Raw genomic sequence first — 25,547 nt, 5'->3', positions numbered from 1 at the left:
AGGTGAAAATAAAGAAAACATTGTTAAAAATTAAATTTTAAAACAAATTGGAGAATGTCACCGCTAATTAGAATGGACCCTATCCAAAAAATGAACAAAGTGGACAGGTTCCTGAAATGAGTTTTATATCCTTCCAAATGTTTAGCAATCTAGACTAGTTATTCATCTAGTAACATAAGCTCAATAGGTTGCGGACCACAGGAATACACGTCTTTCATAAAAAATGCCTTCTACTACTGTACATTTGACCAAAAAGAAAGCAATTTTTAGATTAAGTGGTGGAGTGAGACAATTCAGAGCTCCATCCTCCTAAAAAGCTTTGAACAACCAGCAAGAACTGGCAGAAACATCTTTCCAAAATCTCCTAGAAAACAGTTAAACAATTGCAATAACAGGGTGAGCAATGCATCAAGAAAAAGATCACTTAAAAGTGATTTAGATCTCCTGGCACCCTGGAGGGCCCCTCCTCTAATCCCTCACCAGCCAGGCACAGAGCTGACATGGAGCCAGTCAGTACTCCCAGTGGGAATCCCTGGTTGCAATTCTGGAGGGCATAGAATAACCTTTGTGTACATACTGGGAGCACGTATATCTAAAAATACTTTTAAAAAATGGTCCTAAAAATACTCAAAGAGGTAGGGGAAAACATCAACTTAAAGAACTAAAGGAAATGAGGAAACTGAGAGATAAACATTAAGAGAATATCAATAGACATGGAAATTATGAAAAGGAATCAAACAGTGCTGAAGACCACAGTAATAGAAATTTAAAATTCCCTAGAGGGGTTCAACAGCAGATTGGAGCTGGCAGAAGAAAGAATCAGTGAACTTGAAGATAATTGAAATTAGCCAATCTGAGAAGAAGAAAGAGGACAGAATGAAGAATAACAAACACAGTCCGAGGAACCTACAGAACACCATCAAATATACCAATATATGCACTGTGGGAGTACCAGAAAGAGAGAAAGAGGCATAGAGGATATTCAAAGAAATAATGGCTGAAAACGTCTCAAATTTAATGAAAGACATGAATTTACACATCCAAGACAACTCAACAAACTCCGAACAGAATAAATCCAAATAGACCCACACTGTACCATGTTATACTCAAAGTAGTAAATGTCAAAGACAGAGAATTCTGAAAGTTGCAAGAAAGAAGCACTATGTTACATACAAGGGAGCCTTAATAAGATTAAATGTCAACTTCTTATTGGAAACCAGAGGCAAGAAGGCAGTGGGATGACATTTAAAGCACTGAAAGCAAAGAACTGCCAACCCAAAATTCTGTATTTGGCAAAACTGCCTTTCAAAAATGAGGAGGGATTAAGACATCATCAGGTAAACAAAAGCTGAGGGATTTCATCACCAGTAGATCAGCCCTATGAGAAATGCTAAAGGGAGTTCTGCAGGTTGAAAGGAAAGGACACTTGACAATTAAATGAAGCCACATGAAAAAATAAAAATCTCCAATAAACAATAAGAATAAAGATATGGGTAACTGTACATGCCAGTACGATTGTCTTTTGATTTGTTACTTCACCTCTTACTTCCTACAGGATCCAAAAGCGAAGGCACAAAATGTAATGATAAATCAATAGGTTGGGACTCATAATGTATAAATACGTGATTTGTGACAACAACTACATAAAGGTGGGGGGATGGAATGTATAGGAACATGCTACTGATATTAAGTCGGTATCAAAGCGAATGAGATTGTTATATAGATTTAGGATATTAAATTTAAGCCCCATGGTAAACACAAAGAAAATATCAGAGAATATGCAAACTCAGAGACAAAAAGTAGAGTACAAGTTACCAGGGTTAGCGGCAGGGGCAATGGGGAAGTAATGCAAAATGAGTACAGCGTCTCTGTATGGGGTGAAGGGAAAGTGATAGTAATGGATGATAATGAAGGTACTACCACATTATGAATGTGATTAATTCCACTGAATGGTATACTTGGGAGGGACTAGGATAGGAAGATTTATGTTGTACATATGCTCCCACAATTAAAAAGAAAAAGACAAAAGAGAATCTAAAGTAAATGCAACACATGATACTGGATAGGATCTAACAATGGAGGAGAAAACTCTCAAAAGGACATTACTGGGACATAAGAAAAAATTGGAATATAGAATACAAGCTTTAAATCAATGTTGAATTTCTTGAACTTGGTGACTGCACTTAATGTAAGTGCGAGTAAATGTCCTTGCTCATAGGAAATGTACTTGGGAGTATTATATGTTCAAGGAACATGATGTGTACAACCTGCACTCAAATGTTCAAAAATAGAGGGATGGATGGATGGACAGATAAATAGATAAATGATAGATGGATGAAATAATACAGCAAAAGTGGCAAAATGTTGGAATTGGGGGATCTGATTATCTGGGGGAGTGGGGATATACTGGAGTTCTCTGAATGGGGTTTGTACTAATTTTGCAACTGTTCTGTAAATTTGAAATTATTTCAAAATAAAAAATCAAAAAAAAAAAAGAATTTTTTTTGGGGGTATGGGGGGGAGGTAATCCAAGTTAAATAAACAGAGGGCAATGGAATGAAAAGTTCTTTCTTCTAATTTGGCCCAAATATAACAGAAGTGAGGTACTTACTGCTCTCCTTCCCCACCATTTGCTAAGCACTGGCAGCAGTCATGCAATCCAAAAAGTTATCAACTGTCACAGATTACTTCTATGAGGAACATTCCGAAACCCTAGTGGTACTAAGTGATATTAGGTTAAAGCTTTGTAAAACCCAACTTTTTAGTCTAGTCTTCACTGTTGAATGAGAATGCAATGACAGAGTGCCTAAAAGAAGATCCTTTTGCAAACCCCAAAGTGAAAATAAACGTGAGGGTCATGGATTGAACTGTGTCCCCAAGAAGATATGTTCTAGTCTTAACTCCTAGTCCCGTGAATGTGATTTTATTTGGAAATAAGATATCTGAAGATGTTAGTCAAAATGAGGCCAAACTGGACTAGGGTGGGTCCTAATTCAATATGACTGGTGTCCTTACAAGGAGAGGAAATTTGGACAGACTCAGGAAGAGACAGATGGAGAGAAGACAGTTATGCGATGGAGGTAGAGATTGACTCATGCCACAGACTGCTGGCAAGCCACAGCTAAAACCCAACAGACTTCAGAGGAAATAGACTTTCAGAGGAAACCCAACAGACTTCAAGGCTCTGTGAATACCTTGATTTCAGACTTCTAGCCTCCAAAACTGTGAGATGACACATTGCTGTTGTTTTAAGCCATCCATTTTGTGGTACTTTGTTATAGCAGCCCCAGCAAACTAGGACACCAAGAAACAAAAAAATCTTAAAACACAGTACTGATCCATACTGGAATTCTCCAGTGCCCCAATTCAGAACTAAGCCCTATACAAAAGTTTACAATGAGATCATTTCAATGCTGTTTAATAATGATGACAGTTTCTTCTCAAATCTTTTGATGATCCAGGTGTATCCTTAACAAGAAAATACTGTATTATCACTGATCACTTACTATTCACATACTTAGACTTCACTTTCTTAAGCATTTTCCTTAAAACTTTAAGGAAGAAGAGAATTAGAAGACCTATTTGATTTTTATTGCTTGTATTCAATAACACAAAAATGTCTAAACTGTAGGTTTCCTAAAAAAGCCTTTCTTTTAACTCCTTAGTACAATGCCAACCACAAAGCTGTGAGCTGAATGAACAAGTGGGCACATAATTCAAGAATATAATCTGTTTACTGCATTACAGGAGTTAAAACAAACTGCTTATTTTCACCTTTCTGTTTTCTTTGCATTATTAAAACAACATAATGACATATAGCTTCCACAGTGTTAATCATTAATAAAATGCCTTTCTCTGAATAGAGGAAACGATACATTTACACTTATAATGTATGTTCTGTTAAGAAAGAAAACTCAGGGTGATGAGGTCAGCAATTACTGAACTTCCTACATGAACCGCATTACAAATTTATATTTCTCCTCATTTTTTTATCTCTTATTTACAACTGTATCCAATTTCCTGATTATCCTTGTCTTTTACCAAGTCCTCACACAAAATTGGAAAAAAACAGAAATAAAATTTAAAATGTTTTATTTAAGATCGTCCCCATCTTAATTGGTGGGAGGGTGTATGTGAGAAATGGCCAACAATAGGCTGTGTCTTATGCCACCCAGAAAATTTGTGAACATTCAACTAGCTCCCAGATTTTCATAAATTATCACTAACATAATAATCTCATTTGTAAAATTTGGGAAACTGTGTTACCTTGACTATTTCACTTCAATTTTTCATTTGTGTTCACACTACTTCTCTAACAAATAGAGGTTCTTTTTATAATGCTTGTTACTGGTTTTCTCCACTGCACTTAAACTCATGTAACATTAGGTATAGTATTACCCACATATATCTAATGTATGTATTAGAAGAACACACAGTACCTGCCAGGTTCAGAAAGCCAAAAATTTCATTCACCTGGGAAAAGAATGTTAACACCTGCTTGTAGAACAGAACAATCACTTTACCTCCAACAAAAATGACAAAAACTCACATTTAAGGTGACAATTTTCTAACCTATGCATGGGACATTAGCATTGTCTAATCTGTAATTATAAAAGATGAATAATATTTAATAATACTTTATGTGGCATATCTTATTTAAAAAAATCAAACTTGAATGATCCAAACTTTTTAAAACACAAATTAAAAAGTCATATTTCTTTATCACCACCCACTGCTCAAAACTATTTCCTCATTCCTAGTTATAATCTTTACCATGTCATTTGAGACCCTTCAATATCAACTCCCTATTTCAATGCATATATTAAAAAAGCTACTACATGAACATAAGGAGCATCCATATCTTAGCCCATATACCTACAACAGCCTCCTAACTATTCTGTCTGCATTTATGATCTAACTCATGTCCTATATCCTTTATAAAATCTTTTATACTCAATTCATCATTAACACTTGGAACAGCACTGTCTACACCATTCATTTGCCACCTACCATGTATCAGATTATATTGAGATGTACTTTAATATCCAATTTTTAATAATAAGCCTTTGAGATAACGGATGTTGTTATATCTTCTTTAATGTATTGAGTAATAATTATGATGGTCCTGCTTAATTGACAGAAAAGATTCCTGGGACCTAACCAAATATTTACACAAAGTAAAAGTAAACAAAATTCTAATTAATACTAAGAACTCCTAGAATTGATGTAACAAGAATCTATTATAAATTTAAATTCTTTAGTGTTAATACATAGGTGAGGATTTCTATTTCACAAGGATACTAAATGATTTATTTATAGTCACATTATAAAATCATCTGAACAAATATTTAAAGAACTGGAGAATTACAATTGTGAATCCATCTGTGAAGTAGAAAATAAATCACTGATTTACTGTTTGTTTATTATCAATTCAAATGACCAATAGACACATGAAAAGATGTTCAGCACTGCTATTAGGAAATGCAAATCAAAACCATGAGACACTGGGAGAGCACCTGGAACACTCAGGTTTATGCCAATAGCCTTCACAGTTTGCTACAATCTCCCAAGAAACACAGAAAATGAACAGACTTCAGGTATCATGTCATTCAAGGACATGACTGTGGCGTTCACCCAGGAAAAATAGCAGCACCTGCTCCCTGCTCAGAGGACCCTCTACAGAGATAGATGCTGGAGAACTACAGCCATCGTGCCTCGATGGGGTATTGTTACATAGAACCAGAAATGATTTTCAGGTTGGAGCAAGCAGAAGAGCCCTGCTCATCAGAGAACGAATTTCAAAACAGGAGTTCCCCAAGGTCCCATCCAGAATACTACATTAAGCTTTAGTCATCATTTCTCCCTAAATTCCTCTTGGTTGTGGCAGTTTTTCATACTTTTCTTGCTTTTGATGACCTAGACTGTTTGAGGAGTACTGGTTGAGTTCTTTGTATATTTTGGATACAAGTCCTTTCTAGATATCTGTTTTGTAAATATTTTCTCTCAGCCTGAGGCTTGTCTTTCCATTCCTTTAACAGTGTCTTTTACAGAATAGAAGTTTTAAATTTTAATAAAGTAAACTTATCAATTAAAAAAAACCCACAATGAAATACTACCTCATAACCCCTTAGAATTACTATTACTAAAAAAATGAAATTAACAAGTGCTGGTGAGGATGTGGAGAAATAGGATCTTTAATATACTGTTGGTGGGAATGTAAAATGGTGCAGCTGCTATGGAAAACAATTCATTGGTTCCTCAAAAAGTTAAACATAGAACTACCATATGATCCAGCAATCCCACTTCTAGATATATACCCAGAAGAACTGAAAGCAAGGACTCAAACAGGTATTTCTACACTGATGTTCAGAGCAGTATTATTCATAATAGCCAAAATGCAGCAGCAACCCAAATGTCTATCAGCAAATGAATGGCTTAAAATATGCGGTATATATGTAAAATGGAATATTATTCAGCCTTAAAAAGGAATGAAGCTCTGATGCAAGTAACTACCTGGATGAACCCTAAAGACATCTTGTTAAGTGAAATAAGCCAGACACAAATGAACAGATACTACCTGATTCTACTTATATGAAATAGATAGAAGGAAATTTATAAAGACAGAAAGTAGAGTACAGGTTACCAGGTGCCAGAATGGGGAGAGACGGGTAGTTAATGTACAACAGGTGTAGGGTTTTTGTTTGGGATGGTGGTGAAAGCAGTACAACACTGTGAATGTAATTTATTCCACTGAACGGCATGCTTGGCAGTGGATGAAATGGGAAAGTTTGTGTTGTACATTTTCTACAATTAAATAAAAAAAAAGGGGGGGGGGCTAAAGAGACAGTGACAATTAATTACAATGAATGATCCTGGGCTAGATCTAACAATGGAGGACAAGGCCCCAAAGGGCATTGTTGGGCAAATGCCCAAACTATTGGCATCTGGGCAAAAAAATGTGGCATAACACTAAAATTTGGTGGATCTTGATATCTTGGTGGGGGGTTTGTGGCATTTTCTGAATTGGTTTTGTATTATTTTGAAGTTATTTCCCAAAAAAGTTTTAAAAGGGGAGTGGGAATCACTATAGGGTTTGTATAGAAATTCCCAAGCTGATCATAACATGGATATGGAAAAGCAAAGGACAAAGGACTTGGATTAGCCAAAAGAGACTTAGGAAAAAAAAAGTTGAAGGATCACACTCCCTTTATCCAGTGTATGGATAGATGAGTAGAAAAATGGGGACAAAAAAACTAAATGAAAAATAGGGTGGGAGGGGGGGTGTTTTGGGTGTTCTTTACTTTTATTTTTTATTCTTATTTTCACTTTTTCCGGTACAAGGAAAATGTTCAAACAATAGACTGGAGTGATGAATGCACAATTATATGATGGTACAGTGAACAACTGATTGTACACTTTGGATGATTGTATGGTATGTGAATATATCTCAACAAAATTGAATAAAAAAACTGATTGGGGTGATGAATGCACAACTATGTGACAGTACTGTGAACAGTTGTACACCATGGATAATTATACAGTATGTAACTATATCTCAATAAAACTGAATTTTAAAAAAATTATTTTACACTCAAGTGTTCAGAAAATGGATTGATATACAGATGGACAAATAGATGGATTGATAGACTGATGGACAGATAAATAGAATAAAAAAATGGAAGCAGACACTAGAGTGATAAATATCTTCTATCTACAGGTATAAATATTCATCAAAAATATAACCAAGTGTACATTTAAGATATGTCCATTTCACTGTATGTAACTCAAATTAAAAAAATGCACAAGTCCATGAGAGTGGGGAAGAGATGGAGAGCACAGTAGAGTGTCAAATCCTGAAAGGGGTGAAGAGCCCAGTAAGAGAGGTGAGAACCCAAGTACAATCCAATATGGGGTTCCATGTGGAAGGGTGACAGAACCCAAGTGGAGTGAGGGAGGAGGGGGTAGAGGTGACAATGGGAGATTAATCAAATAAGTAAATACACTGAGGACAATAATGGCTAAGTTTCTCACTGTATGAGAGAAGAGTTATAAAAATGGAAGAAAACCCACTCCCTTTATCCAGCGTATGGACAGATGGGTAGAAAAATGAGGACAAAAAGTAAATGAATAATAGGGAAGGATGGGGGGTATGGGATGTTTTGGGTGTTCTTTTTTACTTTAATTTTAGTTCTTATTCTTTTTTTGTGGTAATGAAAATGTTCAAAAATTGATTGTGGTGATGAAGGCACAACTATATATTGGTACTGGGAACAAATGATTGTACACTGTGGATGACAGTATGGTTTGTGAATATATCTTGATAAAACTGAATTTTAAAAATGGAAGAAAAAAATGGACAGGGAAAACACTAGAATGAACTCTGTGATACTGGACTAGCATTAGAGTAGCAGTGAGAATGCATGACTTTATATATGCATACACATATATTTGCTCTTTCTTGAAATTGTTTTTCTTCTTTGAGTTCATGTTGTCACTCTAGCCTGATTTTCCTCTTATTTATTTGGCTGCTCCTTCTTATTCTCCTTTAAAAGTTCCTCTTACTCAGCCTGTCCTTGAATTGCTTAATTTCCTCAACATACTAGCCCAAGCCTGCCTCTCTCAAAATCAAGACTTACAGTCACACATTCATTCAACACATCTTTATTAAGCATCTACTATGTAAAAGGAGGCACTGGCATTGTTCATTCCCGGCTGATGAATCCTTAATTTACATCTACACCTATTACTGTCGTTGCTTTCCTGAGACTCAAATCTATATATTCAGGCACATACTCAATTTTTCTACTTAAATGTCTTAAAGACACCTCAAAATTCAACAGTTCCAACTGAACTCCTCTTCTTGGCTTCCACTTCTTATTCCCCAACCCCCCAAACCTCAAGCCTCCTTTCTTCTCTAAGGTTCTTATCTCAGTGAACAATACCACTGTCTACCCCAGTGACTTAAATCAGACACAGAGAACTATCAAATTTAACTCTTCAATAGTACATATGATGGAATATTGTGCAGCTACAGTAAAGAATGAAGTTGTGAGGCAAGCAACAAGGTAAATGAAACTTGAGGACATTATGTTGTATGAAATAAGCCAGAAACGAAAGGATAAATACTGTACAGTCTCATTTAGACAATGCTTATAAGAAATGTAGGGCCTAGATTGTAAGTTCTTACAGCAGTCACATTTATTCCTGAATTTTATGTGTTATTTCTAAATTCTGAGATGCTGTGCTCTTTGTGTACAACCTGGTAGTTCCCTGGACCAATGGGTACCTGTGTGACACCTCAGACTCAAGAGTTAGAGTTCTGCAACACTGAAAGTCAGCATTATTCCATAGAGCAACTGTTAAAGAAGCTGAAAATGAGATCAGACTTCAATTAGAGATATGAACAAAGCTGATCTGGTTGGGACTAAGATAAATCAGAATATAGGATAAAGGATATCGTCTGTAATTTAAAACTTCACCTTCTGTGTAAGACCAAAGGAAAAGATGTTTTGTCCAAATTTAAATTTTCTGTAGCATACAATTTAACTTAACCTGTTTGGCCAGTTCATTTAAATAACCTAAACACATGGAGCCTAGAACAGGGAATGAGATCTTATAATTCTGTATTGCTTAATGTAATACCCTGATACATTCCAGAGTGTGTTGGGTTGATAATAAAAAAGTATTAGCAAAGTCCCTTCAGGGACTGGAGAAAAAATATGGAACTATTAAACTTCCCCACATGGGAAATCCCTGATACTCTCTCAAGCATTAGGGACTCCCAACTTAATAAGTCAAGCCCTCAATCTTGAGGCTTGCTCTTATGAAAATTATTTCTGCAATGGGGAAGCTAAGCCTAACGATAATTAGTCCTAAGAGTCACTTCCAGAGAACCTCTTTTGTTGCTCAGATGTGGCCTCTCTCTCTCTGAGCCCAACTCTGCAAAAAAACTCATTACCCTCCCCTCTACGTGGGACATGACCCCCAGGGATGAGCCTGGCCCTGGTATTGTGGGACTGAAAATGCCTTCTTGACCAAAAGGGGGAAAAGAAATGTTAACAAAATAAGGGCTCAGTGGCTAAGAGAGTTCAAATAGAGTCAAGAGGCTATTCTGGAGGTTACTCTTAATATAAGCTTCAGCGAGATGTCTCAAATTGCCATGGTATGCCAAGCCCCAAGCAACAGTACTGCTGAAACCCCTAAAGAATATGCAGGGCTCTACCTGAGATTCTATGTAAAAGTTTCACTCACTAAAGTTTATTTTGCAGAAACTTAAAACCTCCAGATTATTCCTATGCCAGACAAGCCCTGAAACCCAGAGGTACCAATCTCTCCAGGAGGATCAACCACTTGCATCCCCCTACTCCATAATGTCAACACTCCTTTTCAGCATAAAGAAATTAGAGTGGTCACTGTCCAAATAGCCCTTAAGATTGATACAATGATCAAATGAGGAGGAGGAGCTGTAACAGAGAAGATGCGATTTAACAAATGATTATGACTACTCAATCATTATGCAGAAATTTCTTTTTAGTTTGTAGTGTATTACAACAGCTAGAAGGAAATACCTGAAATGGTGGAATCATAGCCCATACTATACTTTGAAATATTCTCAATAACTATTTGTTGCAATGTACTTTGAAATTTATCATTTTTCTGCATATATATTTCATACTTTTTTTTTTAAATTTAGCTCTTAAATAACAATCAAATCGATACATTTCTCTCCATCTTCCTTAATATCATTCTGGCAAAGAAACTATTCTTCCACGAGGATGGTGACAGAATCTCTTAACTAGACTCCATGCTTCCAAGTTTCTTCCCTCAACCCCCTTTCCTCTTGATTTCATCCACCACTGGAGCCAAAGGGAACTTTCTAAAATCCAAGTCTGATCATGTCACTGTCCAACTAAAAGGACTTCAATGGCTCCCCACTGCTCTTAGGATAAAATGTAAAATCCTTTACATGGCTTAGTGTCCTGTCTGATAAAACACTTGCTTACCTCTCCAGCTTCAGGTCTGTTAAATTCTCCACTGATACGTTCCTGAGCACCAAACTTAATTCAATTCCCCCCAAACAGCCCTCTGTCTGGACCCCTCTTTTATCTCTGCTCTTCATCATGTTAACTTACTTTGTCTTTAGCTTTTACCTTAAAAGTCTTTTTCCCTAGAAAATTTTTCCTGACTCCCCAATTTTGGGTTACATGACCCTCTTAGGTACTCCTTAGCCCCCCACTATAACAGTAATCACAGTGCACTGTAATTGTGAAGCTCTGTGAAGGTAGGAACTGTTGTCTTATTCATCATTTTACTCACAGGTCTAGCATAGTAAGTTTTCAAATATTTGGAGAATAAATAAATACTTAAATAAAGGATTTAATGACTTTTCAATCTTGGTTTTCAACCAGTGAACAGATTTTAAAAAGTTGAACCAAATACATAAGATTATAATTTTTGCCATCATTTTGAAAAGGAAAAATGTAATAATCACAAGGACCATGAAAATTATGCCCTGCCATAATTATCTGCAATGTGTTATCACTGTAGAAAAGGCCCTGGCCATTAGAAAAGTATGACCCAAATTTTTACCTATCTTAGAGAGCATTAGAAGATAAAAACTAACTCACAAACTGGTATTATTTTAAATCCAAATCTTAATATTCTCGACTGGAGGCTTTTCTGACATTATTAACATTTAGGTCCAATGCATTTTTAGAGGCTACGCAGAAACAACATATTTAACAAAGGCACAAAGTTAGTGAGGTAGAAGATCAAGGCTAGAAATCTGCAATTTTATTCTCAGCACTGCTACTAATTTGCTTCCCTCCATTTGATTCACTTTCTCTAATGGTAAACGGGGTATACTAGAAACTGCATCATTTCACTGGAAGAGAAAAAGGTTTAAAGAACTGTAAAAAGAAAAAAAAAAAAGGAGATATAACCACAAATGCTTTTTTTTTGTTTTGAAATAAATTCAAAGTTATAGGAACAGTTGCAAAAACAATACTAACCTCATACACAGAACTCCATCATACCCTGTCCCCCCTCCCCCGATAGCCCAATCCACCATCTTTAACATGCTGTCACATTGCTATTTCTTTCCCTCCCTCCCTCCCTCCCTATCTATCATCCATCATCTATTGCTCTGTTTTCTGAACATATGAGAGCTAGCTGCACACATCCTTGAACAAACACTATAATTCATATATACACTTCCCATGAACAAGAACATTATTTTATGCAATCCCATTAAGCACAGCTAAGAAGTACAAGAGATTCAACAATGATACAAAGCTTACATTCTATATTTCCTTTTCCTTATGTCTCAACTGCGTCCCTTTGAGCCTCCTGTCCTCCATCCTCCAGTCCCATCCAGGTTCACCCTTGGCATTCAATTGTCATCTATTTAGACTTTTTTTTTTTTTTTTCAATTGTGGAAACATATATACAGCCTAAATCTTCCCATTCCAACCCCTCCCTAGCATTCCATTAGTGGGATTAATCACCTTTAGAATGTTGCAATGCCCTTTCCCACCATCCATTACTAGAAATTTCCCTTCACCTCAAACAGCAACCCTACACTCATTTCTTAACTCCCCATTGCCCCTTCCCCCATTTCTCTTAACCCATACTCTAATTTTCATCTCTATGGTTATATTCTCTGATAATTTCTTTGTGTTTACTGGGGGGCTTAAAATTAACCTCTTAAATCCATAACAATCTTGTTTTTCTTTGATACCACCTTCAGTTCAATAGGACACATAAACTATGTTCCTATACTCCTCCATTCCCCCACCGTTATATAGTTGTCTAAAATTATATATTTTACATTGAGTTCAAAACCACTGATTTGTCATTAGAGTTTGCGTATTTTATATCATGTAGGAAGTAAATAGTGGAGTTACAATTCAAAAACTATTGACTTCTATTGTATTCCATTGTGGTTGGAGAATGTGCTTTGAGTACATTCAATTTTTTTTTTTAATTTATTGAAGCTTGTTATATGTCCCAGCTTATGGTCCCTTCTGGAGAAAGATCCGTGATCACCAGAGAAAAATGAGTGTCCTGGTGATTTGGGATGTAAGGTTCTATATATGTCTGTTAAAATTCTCTATACCTCTTTCTCCTTACCTTGTTTCTCTGTCAGTAGGGCTCCCTTTAGTATCTGAAGTAGGGCAGGTCTTTTATTGGCAAACTCTCTCAGCATTTGTTTGTCTGTGAAAAATTTAAGCTTTCCCTCAAATTTGAAGGAGAGTTTTGATGGATAAAGTATTCTTGGTTGGAAATTTTTCTCTCTCATAATTTTAAATATGTCATGCCACTGCCTCCTCGCCTCCATGGTGGCCGCTGAATAGTCACTACTTAATCTTATGTTGTTTCCGTTGTATGTGGTGAATTGCTTTTCTCTTGCTACTTTCAGAACTTGCTCCCTCTCTTCAGTATTTGACAGTCTGATCAGAATATGTCTTAGAGTGGGTTTATTTGGATTTATTCTATTTGGAGTTTGCTGGGCATTTATGCTTTGTGTATTTATATTGTGTAGAAGGTTAGGGAAGTTTTCCCCCAACAATTTCTTTGAATACTCTTTCTAGACCTTTACCCTTCTCTTCCCCTTCTGGGAAACCAATGAGTCTTAAATTTGGACGTTTTATTTTATCTATTGTATCCCTGAGATCCATTTCGATTTTTTCAATTTTTTTCTCCATTCGTTCTTCTGTTTTTTCATTTTCTGTTCTGTGGACTTTTAGGACACTGAAACGTTGTTCAACTTCCTCTAATCTTGTATTGTGAATATCCAGAGTCTTTTTAATTTGGCCAACAGTTTCTTTTATTTCCATAAGATATTCTATTTTTTTATTTACTCTTGCAATGTCTTCTTTATGCTCTTCTAGGGTCTTCTTTATGTCGCTTATATCCTGGGCCATGGTCTTCTTCATGTCCTTTAAATCCTTTGCTATGTTTCGTTCCTCGATTGTAGTTCTTTGATTAATTGTGCCAAGTACTGTGTCTCTTCTGATATTTTGATTTGGGTGTTTGGAATTGGATTCTCCATATCGTCTGGTTTTATCATATGCTTTAAGATTTTCTGTTGTTTTTGGCCTCTTGGCATTTGCTTTGCTTGACAGGGTTCTTCCAAATTGTAAAAAAAAGATACCAATCTAATTTTTCAGAAACACAGTTTGGTGGCATACACTTTCTCTAAGTAACCAGCAGATGGAGTCTGCGAGTCACCTATACCCCTCAAGTCAGTTCTCAACCTTGTCTCTGCAGTGTGTGGGGAAATGATTCTTGTGGGGTTCAGTTGGAGAACTCAGTTTGGGTGTGTTGCTGGAGCTGTCCGCCCTAAATCTGGGGCGTGTGTCTGGGTGGCCAGGGAGGAAGGGCAGCTTTAATATTCAAATCCTCCAGGTTCCCGGAGATTCAAGGCCGCCGCAAGAGTCTAAGCCTTCATTTCAGTTCAGCCCCAGACCCTCTCTCTTGCTGTCCCACAAACCACCAGACTTGGCGTGGCATCCCTGGGTTCTCCGAGCGGGCCCCCCCTCCCAGCCGTGATGCTCCAGGACCTCTGCTGAGGGAATGCCGTACTATGTCACCAGTGCGCGCCGTCCCTCAAGGGAAGCCCCGGGCCGCCGGGCCGTGCAGGGGCGCTCTCAGCCTAATGCAAAGATGGCCGAACGGGGCGTCTCAACCCTCCTCCTCGCAGTTCCTCCTTCCCAGCTCCGGGACAACTGGCGGGGCTCTGGGCTGTGGGCACAGCCCCGGGCAGGAGTTTATCCAGCCCTCCGGGGAGCCAGCTGCTAGCCATGGGGATTCTTTCAGCTTCCGGCTCTCCCCTCCATTCCCCCAGCCCCGAGGGTATCTGCAGGGGGTTATCCTCCAGGCCAGACACTGAGAGGCCGGCCCAGCCCCCTCCTGCTGTGCTTTACTGCGTGGTTCCCACTGTCACAACTGCAGCCGCTCCTGGGTTTTTCCCTTCTTTTTTTTTTTTTTAAAAAGAACCGGTCAGTCTCCAAATGCCAACCCCTTGCTTCCCCACACCACACGCGGCTGCGGGTCTTCCAGGCACCTTACTCACTCGTTTCAGAATGCAGACTCCCAGTTTCACCAAGTATATGGCCCCTGTGGTACTAGCAGACCTCATCCAGCTGGCGCATCGCTGTAACCGGTATGGTGGGTCACTTTCTGGTTTTCATCTAGTGTTTTTCATGGAGGTGTTTTTTTGCCCTGTCTCACCTAGCCACCATCTTAGTTTCTCCCAGACAAATGCTTTCTTAAATATTATTTCTATACAAATGAACGTTAAGTATTTACTGAAGGAGTTAGCATAATTTGCAAAAGGTGTATAAAAGGAAAATTATAAGCACCTATATCTATTCAATGTAGAGTTTTAATTCAACAAATATTTAGTGAGTATCTCTTTTGTCTCTGAAACCGGGCCAGTTACCGAAGCTATAACAGTGAACTCAACGTATAGAGTACCTTTGCTCACAGAACTTATAGTCTACAGGGGACATCATCACATACAAACAAACATGAAGAAAAGAACTACAAACTGGGACCATGCTAAAAGAAAACAAAAACCTGCCAAAACAAAAATTATAGAAAAAGATAGAAGTGTTTAAATTTAATAGAAGTCAAATTTAAATAGTTCCTAAAGAGTGAGAAGGTCCTTCAGACAAAGGCAAGAGCCTGTAAGGAAAGGTTCTTGGTGAGAGACCAAAGAAGCTGGGGGTTATAATGCACATGGTGAAAGTGTAACAGGACTCCAGTATTCAGGATTTTATAGGCCATTGAAATTGCCACAGGAAGCCATTTAAGCATTAAAAGCACTGGAATAGCATTTCTAGTTTAGAAAAGATATTTACATTTTCTAAGAATGATTGACTCTGATCTATTTAGTGGAGTTAACCTAGGTTTAACATGCCTTGGTAGAAGGCAATTATTCCTTTCCAGAGAGGTTAAATTCATTGTCTAGGTCATGCAGTAAAATCCAGCCAGGAGTCCAAAAGCCCGAGCTCTCTCCCTTCTACCACCCTTACCAAGGACCTCCTGGCCCCCTCACTTACTCACCCCATTTACTCACCTCACTTACAGCCCCAGTGAGTCAAAGTGCACTGGCCACACAACTGTCCTCCTGAAACAATAAAAAACAAACGTGTGTGGTGATTTTTAAAATACGTCCATAAATCTTTTGCTAGGGAGCCTAATTCTCTCTTCTTGAGGGAGAGTTTCTTCAGTTTCCTTCAGTGAATGTCCTTCATAACTTGAATGCTATCTGTACTTATAAAATTTCTCCATGGGATCTCATTTTCTCTGCGTTTTTTAAAACAGCTTTATTGAGATATAGTTATAATTCACTTATCATACAATTCATCTATTACACTGTTTTAAAAATAATCGATAATCTTTGAACCAGGAGATTTCAAACAGGTCTATCTTTAGCCCACAATTAGTTCAACTGATTTTTCTTGAGTCTGTTTACCTAGTAAATACTTATCAATTTCTCTGACTAGTTCATTTATTTCACCACCCGACAGGGAGGGCAGGGAGCTAGGACCTTAAACAATTGCTATCCAGCTGAGAAAAAGATCTTGAGAAGTTGTCCTTTCCTCCTGCCTTTGGACCTCCCTCATCTCTAAATCTTGTCTACCTAAAATTGGTGGGGACTTCTTCCATGTAGACTTGAACAAACTGTAATATTAAAAGTTCTTACCAGAGGAGGGAAAATGTATTTTTTCACAAATTTTTATAAATGAACAATATAAATAAATCATATATTGTTTCTTTATTAGCCCTGCTGTTGCAGCCTCAACACACAACTAAACCATGTACCCGACCAACTTTCCTCTTCCTGTGACAAGTTAGTAGGGATTTTCAAATTTTCCTTTACATGGTTCTGACAACAGTCTTCTTGGAAAGGATGGTTGCAACTGATTTTCTTTCAATCTGGTCCAAATTATACTGTTCCTGGAAGACATTCCTTAAAACTTGTGCCATGAAATTGGACAGTTTTCTGTTTTTCTTCACCCTGATGAAGTTTTCTTCACCACCTTTGCTTTAATATTATTTTGCTGTTGTCTGTAATTCATTATATTGTATTGTTTTGGGAGTCATGGTAAGATTAAGGGGTTAATGGGTATAAATCTGTATTTAAAGTATCTTCTCTTCTGGAGAACTATTTACTTTGAACAACTACAAATGTATGCAGGTTCAAATTTACTCTGAAGCTAGATAAAACTTAAGTTTTATCCATACTCCCAATCAACATCAGACTTTGAACTGACTTTCTGCCACTTTATAAAATTTTTCATTTTCTATTTTCTTGCCATAACAGACACATCTTTCAACTTATACTCAAATATATCTACTATCAAGGGATAAAAATCTAACATCCCTGAGAATATTCAAAAGTAATATGCCACCATTTTTTACATTCCAAATGCTGAGAAGGACCAGATATAAAATATAGAAGAGTGGGGACTGCTGGGACAGTGTATGGTGGTAAAGTGAATAGTGGGTGTCCCATCTAAAGGGTACAGTTATCTCTCAGCTCCTGCTGCTTTTTGCCATATAAGAATACAGGCCCAATGCTGCAGCTCTGATTTTTCAGGAGTTGTTAAACACTGTATTTTTAATAAAATCTCCCAGTTTTTATATGTTGGTAATTAATTTTAGTAAATTTTTAAACACTGTGCAAGTGACCAGTTTACAGCCTCTGGTCTAAGGTTCTTAAAGTAAAATATGGCTTTTAAAGTCTTTAGCTCAAGGAAGGGAATTCAAAAAATATGAAAAAAGTATCCTGTTTAAAATAAAAAGTACCTTGTTCACCTCAGCAATAAAACAACCCTGAAGATTAAAAAAGAGAATCTTAATTATATTGCTTTCTATGAGAAGTTCAGATGATTAGTATTGTTAAGCAGATCTAATTTCCTTAACGGTACCCTTGAGCAGAAAAATTTAATTCATTTGTTTCTTATTCAAGGAAAAATTACCCTTCTCAATTTCAAATCCAAATAAGATCAATTTAATGTATTATTCTAAGGAAATGAGCAGCATTCAAAGTAAAAAAAGTATTCCACAAATGAGAAAATATAAGCATTTATATGACAAATAGTTGGGTTTATAAAGGAAAAAGGCTATAATAAATCATATAAAATTATCACAAGCCCATGGGCTACTGACTGATGATGAATGCAGCTGCTTCTAATATTGAGCTAGGCTGATATTGAGCCTTGGACACAGCAAATTTCATTTAAAAGTGTGTGGTCAAGACCTAACACTCATACTGGTAAAGTTTTCCAATTATGAAATGATCATATCGTTAAACTTTCCTTGAGCGAGCAAGGCAGCAAGTGGCATGGGAAAGGAGGAGGGGGAATTGGGTTTTATTGATTTTAGACATGAAGCCTGAATTCTCTTCCTATATTTCCCACTAACTTATTGATATAAGTCACGCAAGACAGTAACAGATCTCACAAGAGTACCTGCTATGCCCTAATGAGAACTTACGGAACATTTTATTATATTTTTATTCCTTTCTCTCAACTAAATTACCCTAAGTAGTAAAAACCTTTCATCTTCTGAAATCCTTATTCTATGACAAGTTTTTCTTCTTTCTTGGAGCATGAAGGCCTATTATAACATGAATGTTCACATAATCAGGTTTATCTTTCCTAGTTTTATGTATGAACTAGCCACAAAGTAATTTGGCTCTTTCTCCCAAAACTGCCCACAGATAAGTCTTTTTCATCTTCAGGTACATACCATACTTTCACTAGGTACATGCAAACCAAGATTTTAAACTCAGCTACTCCAAAGTTTCAGATATGGCTCACTTTAATCATGGTATTATATAAAATGCATTACACTTTTTTATCTTTTTGCTTTTGATATGAACGAGTCACCACTATTACACAGTCAGTATTTATTGGTAACTTGAAGGGATGCTGTTGAAAATCTGGTATAGTATTGAATGTAAGTACTACTAAATTTTTAACTTTTGTCCAGTTTCAAAGAAACTATTTATTAACCATTGACTACACCATAAACATATAAGCAATGACATACACCCTTCTGAATAGAATGTTTAAAGTTATATTTGTTCCTGCTATCCTTCAAAGCATCTGCTTATTGTGTCACTTTATAGTTTACATGGAAAAGCAAAAGGAATAGATTCCTTCCAGTATTCTTAATCAAAACCACTCTAACCAGCAGATTACATGAATTCTCTGGATATACTTCATAGGACACAATGAAAAAGTCAAAATAGTTCACTTTTATAAAAAAGAATTCACTTTGATAAGACATCTTCACATTGTAGAATAGTGACAACTACAAAATCCAAAATTTATTGGGCCCTTATGTGCCAGGCACTCTTTAAGTGCTTTAAAAATATTAATTCATGAAGTCCTTGCACAACCCTATGAGCTAATAATATTTTTACTATCTTCCTCTTTTCCCAGAGGAGGAAACCAAGTAAGCTGCCTAGATCACAAAACTAGGAAGCAGTGGAGCCAGGATACTCAGGCAGTCTGGCTCGAAAGCCTGTAATCTACCCACTTTGTTTTTTTGTTTCTTGTTTTTCCCCTGAGCAAGTTTTTTATTTTTTAAATTGAGATTGTTCATGTACCATACAATTATCCAAAGATCCAAAGTGCACAATCAATTGCCCACAGTAGCATCATACAGCTGTGCATCCAGCATCACAATTTTTTTCCAATTTTTAGAACATTTTCATTACTCCAGAAAATAAATAAAGACAAAAAAAAAAAAAAAAAAAGGAAACTCAAATCCTCCCATACCTCTAACTGCCCCCCTCCATTATTGATTCATAGCATTGGTATAGTACATTTGTTAATGTTGATGAAAGAATGTTAAAATACTACTAACTGTAGTTTACAGTTTGCAATAGGTATATTTTTTCCTATGTGCCCCTCTATTATTAATTTCTACTTATAGTGTCATACATTTCTTGTAGTTCATAAGAGAGATTTATAATATTTGTACAGTTAATCATGGACATTGCCCACCACAAGATTCACTGTTTTATATATTCCCATCTTTTAACCTCCAACTTTCCTTCTGGTGACATATGTGACTCTGAGCTTCCCCTTTCCACCACATTCACATATCATTCAGCACTGTCAGTTATTCTCACAATGTGCTACCATCATCTCTGTCCATTTCAAAATGCTTAAGTTCACCCTAGTTGAACATTTTCCTCATAATAAGCAATTGCTCCCCATTCTTTAGCCTCATTCTATATCCTGGTAACTTATATTTCATGTCTATGAGTTTATATATTATACTTAGTTCATATTAGTGAGACCCTGCAATATTTGCCCTTATGTGTTTGTCTTATTTCACTCAATATAGTGCCTGTTCTAGTTTGCTAATGCTGCCAGGATGCAAAACACCAGAAATGGATTGGCTTTTATAAAGGGGGTTTATCTGGCTACCCAGTTACAATCTTAAAGCAATAAAGCGTCCAAGGTAACACATCAACAATCGGGTACCTTCACTGAAGGATGGCCAATGGTGTCCGGAAAACCTCTGTTAGCTGGGAAGGCACGTGGCTGGCGTCTGCTCCAACTTCTGCTTTCAAAATGGCTTTCTCCCAGGGTGTTCCTCTCTAGGCCACAATTCCTCTTCAAAATGTCACTCTCAGTTGCTCTTGGGGCATTTGTCCTCTCTTAGCTTCTCTGGAGCAAGAGGCTGCTTTCAATAGCTGTCTTCAAACTGTCTCTCATCTGCAGCTCCTGTGCTTTCTTCAAAGTGTCCCTCTTGGCTGTAGCAAGCTCACTCCTTCTGTCTGAGCTTATATAGTGCTCTAGTAAACTAATCAAGGCCCATGCTGAACAGGCAGGGCCATACCTCCATGGAAACCTTCCCATCAGAGTCATCACCCACAGTTGGGTGGGTCACATCTCCATGGAAACACTCAAAAGAATTACAATCTAATCAACACTAATATGTCTGCCCACACAAGATTACATCAAAGATAATGGTGTTTTGGGGGACATAATACATTCAAACCGGCACAGTGCCCTTCATGTTTCTTCATCAACCCATTTTTTTAAGATGGTTTTGTACACTCACCATATATTCCATCCTAAGTAAACAATCAATGGTTCCCCATATAGTCACATATTTATGTATTCACCACCATTACCACTATTTATAGAAGGACATCTCCATTTCTTCCACAAAGAAGGAGGAAGAGTCAAAGAAGGTAGAGAGACAAAAGAAAAAGAAAAAAAAAATCACAGCTAAAAAGCAACAAAAGAAAAGACAGAGTTAACCTAAAGTAGAATAAAAGAGTCAGACATCACCAATGCCAAGAGTTCCATACCCCTCCCCTATGCCCCCATATGCATTTAGCTTTGTTATATTGCCTTTGTTACATTAAGGGAAGCATAATACAATGTTTCTGTTAATTATAGTCTCTAGCTTGCATTGATTGTATTTTTCCCCCAATCCCATCCTATTTTAAACACCTTGCAAGGTTGACATTCATTTGTTCTCCCTCATGTAAAAACTTATCTGTACCTTTTTCCACAGTCATTGAGCACCCTAGGTTTGACTGAGTTATACAGTCCCAGTCTTTATCTTTCCCCTTTCCTTCTGGTGTCCCACATGCTCCTAACCTTCCTCTTTCAAACATACAGTCATCTTTGTTCAGTGTATTTACATTGCTGTGCTACTATCTCCCAAAATTGTTTTCCAAACCGCTCACTCCTGTCTTTTCCTTTCCATCTATAGTGCTCCCTTTAGCATTTCCTGTAGAGCAGGTATCTTATTCACAAACTCTGTCACTGTCTGTTTGTCAGAGAATATTTTAAGCTCTCCCTCATATTTGAAGGACAGTTTCGCCGGATATAGGATTCTTGGTTAGTGGTTTTTCTCTTTCAGTATCTTAAATATATCACACCACTTCCTTCTTGCCCCATGGTTTCTATTGAGAAATCCACACATAGTCTTATCAAGCTTCCTTTGTAACGGATCGCTTTTTCTCTTCCTGATTTCAGGATTCTCCCTTTATCTTTGACGTTTGATAATCTGATTATTAAGTGTTTTGGCATAGGCCTATTCAGATCTATTCTGTTTGGGGTTCGCTGCACTTCTTGGATCTGTAATTTTACGTCTTTCGTAAACGATGGGAAATTTTCATTGATTATTTCCTCTATTACTGCTTCTGCCCCTTTACCCTTCTCTTCACTTTCTGGGACACCCATGACATGTACATTCCTGCATTTCATGTAGTCATTCAATTCCCTGAGACGTTGCTCATATTTTTCCATTCTTTTCTCTATCTGTTATTTTGTGTATAGGCTTTCAGGTGTCTTGTTCTCCAGTTCCTGAGTGTTTTCTTTTGCCTCTTAAGATCTGCTGTTGTATGTCTCGTGTGTTTCATCTCTTGTGTTGCACTTTTCATTTCCATAGATTCTGCCAGTTGTTTTATTGACCTTTCCATTTCTACCTTATGTACATCCAGTTTTTTCATTATATGCTTCATCTCTTTTGCCATATCTTCCCTAAACTTTTTGAATTGATTTAGCATTAGTTGTTTCAATTCCTGTATCTCAGTTGAAGTTTATGTTTATTCCTCTCACTGGGCCATAAGTTTGTTTTTCTTAGTGTAGGTTGTAGTTTTCTGTTGTCTGGCATCTGGTTTCCCTGGTTACCCCAATCAGGTTTTCCCAGACCAGAATGGGCTCAGGTCTCAGGTCTCAGAAGGAGGCAAGAGTATCAGGTCTTAGAAGACTGATATGCCTTGTGAGGCCTCAAGCCACTGTGCTTTTCTGCCCAGCAGGTGGCACCTGTCAGCCTGTCTCTCCAGGCTGGTGTCAGGAGGTGTGGCTGTTTCCCCCAGGCTCCAGAGTCTGGTTCTGAAAGGAAGGCAGGTAGTAGAACTTGGCACCACCTCTTTCCTATTAGGGAAGATAAACCCCCTAGGGAGATATCATTTGCATTTGAATAGTCTTTTTAACTCTGCTATCTCCACCCCTGTCTGGGTCAGAGCACTGGGAACTGAAAATGGCTGAGGCTTTCTCCACTGAGCCAAAAAAAGGACAGAAAGCCCCCCTTCAGGGCCAGTGAGTGAGTGAAACCCTCCATTTCACTCATTGGCCAGAGACAGTACCTGGTCCTCTGAGTTCCCCTTCCCTCCCAGAGAGGTCCTCCGGCTCTCCAAGGTCAGTTGTCACCAAAAGCCTCTGTTTGCTTGTTGGGGATACATAGATTGTATTGAGAAATCAACATTTGTTAATTAAAACCTCAGTTGGAGCTGGGCTGAGGTATATTCGCTTGTTCAGAGCGCTGCTCTCCATCACAGCAAGGCTTTGCAGTTCAGGCTGCCATGGGGGAGGGGTTTTCGGCATGGGTGCACAGTTTTTACTTACAGATTTTATGCTGTGATCTGGGGCATTCCTCCCAATCCAGATTGGTGTATGATGTGTGGACAGTCACTTTTGTTCCCCAGCAGTTTTCCAGATTATTGTTACTGGTTGTTTATTGGTTGTTCCAGGGAGACTAACTAGCTTCCACTCCTCTCTATGCCACCATCTTATTCCCCACTCCCCCACTTTGTTTTATAAACACTATACTAAGAGAACAAATCTGTTCATTATAAATGAACCCATACCAATTTCTTCAATGGTTCTCCTTTAAGATTCATCACTAAAGTGTCAACAAATGCACCAATTATTGCAAGAGAATTTATTCTTTTAGGAAATATGAGTACATTTTCAGATATAAGTAAATCCAAGGTTTGTCAATAGGATGCTGCCACATTAATATGAAAGGTAAAATTTATTATTATACAGTCCAATGCTCTATAATGTGTTAGGTAGGGTAACTTTTGAACCCATAAAAGCAGCTGAACCAGTAAGAATTTTTAACAATTTAATACAGAACTCTTTGAATGCTTTCAATTTTTGTGATATCTGGAACAGTGAACACTTTTTGCTACAGTCATTTGCTATAGCTATGCAGTAATAAAATAAAATAAAAGTATTAATTTTAAGGAGAATGGAATAACATGAATTCAAAGAGGTCTTCAATGCTATTTTATCTTCAAGGGGATATGGCTACAGTTACCTTATCCCTCTCAGAAGCAACATAGCAGACTTCTATTTGAATTCTAAAAGTGTATATGGACAGCTTTAAGCTTCATCTTTCACTACTGTCAGTAAAGACAGCTCTGAATTCCATAAAATGAAGCAGGTAGAGGTGGGGAGGCTCAAACCTAAAAAATAATCTACATATCCTGATAGTTAGTACTGCATTCTCATATTATAATGGATTTCCTCATACCAAGAAAAATTCTGTAGTCCTAGAATCATAAAAGATTATCTAACCATTCCTGTGACAAATAATTACAACTGAATAGAGCTAGATTCACAACTAATTTCAGTAAGTGTTTGAAAGCAACATAATTATTACTACCTTTTAACTTCTACAACTTTAGGTTTTAATACTCAGGTCTGAATTTTTACAGTAATAACATTAACTATCTTTTGAGTGCCCACTGCATGGATAAAATTCACCTGGGTTATCTTTTTAAACAACTATAGCATAGGAAAGAAATTTTAATTTTCACTTTAACGATGGAAAAAATAAGGTCTACAGAGGTTAAGTAATTTGCATAAGATTTTCCTGATTCCAAAGCTCTTCCCCACATTATGTCATGTCTTATCATCATACCTCACCTCATTCAATGTGAATGAAAACATGTGTACCTCAGTTTTCAGTGTTTTAAGATATGGATTGCAAAAATACATATATATTTTTTTAATTTCCATAAAAAATTAACTTTTATGCTTAATTTTTAAAAATTGTGTTAAAATTATCAACTTATATTAAATTTATATACAAAATAGTTCTGATAAACCGATTATACTAATTTACAGAATTTTAAAATTTTAGTATAACAGCTATTATAGGGCTAGGAAATTCATCTTGATTTTCAGAGATTATAGATTCAGCTTTCAAAATAAGCTAAAATTATCTGGGAAGGGTAGAATAAAGAAATCCTAACATGCATATCTCAGAGGTGCTTTTAATTTAAAATTCAGGCAATAAAATCAGCAAAGCTTGAACTACTGAAATCTTTTATATACTTTAACAGATGACAGTAGCTACAATTACCTCCACTAAAGAGCTCCCACCTAGAAGTACCTGGCTTTCTTTAACTTAGGTAAGCCTAGAGGCCACAATATTATTTCCATTCTTTCATTTCCCTAATGGTACTGTGGTATTTTAAAACTGTATGATCTCCAGAAAAACATGTTCTTAAGGTTAATCTGTTCTGGTGAGTATAAACCCAGTGTAAGTAGGATCTTTTCATCAGATTACTTCAGTTAAGTTTGACTCACCTATTCAGGATAGGTCTTAATCCTATTTAGTGGAGTCCTTTATAAACAGAATGAATACACAGAGAATGTCATGGAAGCAAAAAGCAGAAATTAATGAACAGTGAAACTGGGAAGAAAAGGCAGAGATCAGCAGATGCTGCCATATGCCTTGCCATGTGACAGAGGAGCCAA

The 25,547-nt window shown here is 37.1% G+C and overlaps 1 protein-coding gene across 9 annotated transcripts in view; it reads right to left on the bottom strand.

The window, feature by feature from the left end:
- CSNK1G1 (casein kinase 1 gamma 1) overlaps positions 1-25,547 on the bottom strand; it is a 223,355-nt gene that overhangs the window by 153,087 nt on the left and 44,721 nt on the right. For 7 of the 9 annotated variants that reach the window (XR_005216446.1, XR_005216447.1, XM_037833721.1 and 4 more), the window contains exon 2: positions 16,085-16,135. The exons of 1 other annotated variant lie outside the window; for it this stretch is intronic. The gene's annotated coding sequence lies outside the window, so the exon portion shown is untranslated. Of the gene's footprint in view, positions 1-3,194; positions 3,251-16,084; positions 16,136-25,547 lie in introns of those variants that run through there. One more of the 9 variants, XM_037833724.1, reaches the window with a different exon arrangement.

The sequence above is a fragment of the Choloepus didactylus genome, chromosome 4 (genome assembly GCF_015220235.1).
Source record: "Choloepus didactylus isolate mChoDid1 chromosome 4, mChoDid1.pri, whole genome shotgun sequence".
Taxonomy (NCBI): domain Eukaryota; kingdom Metazoa; phylum Chordata; class Mammalia; order Pilosa; family Megalonychidae; genus Choloepus; species Choloepus didactylus.
The sequence above is the reverse complement of the archived record's forward strand: the minus strand, read 5'-3'. Positions and strand labels throughout refer to the sequence as shown.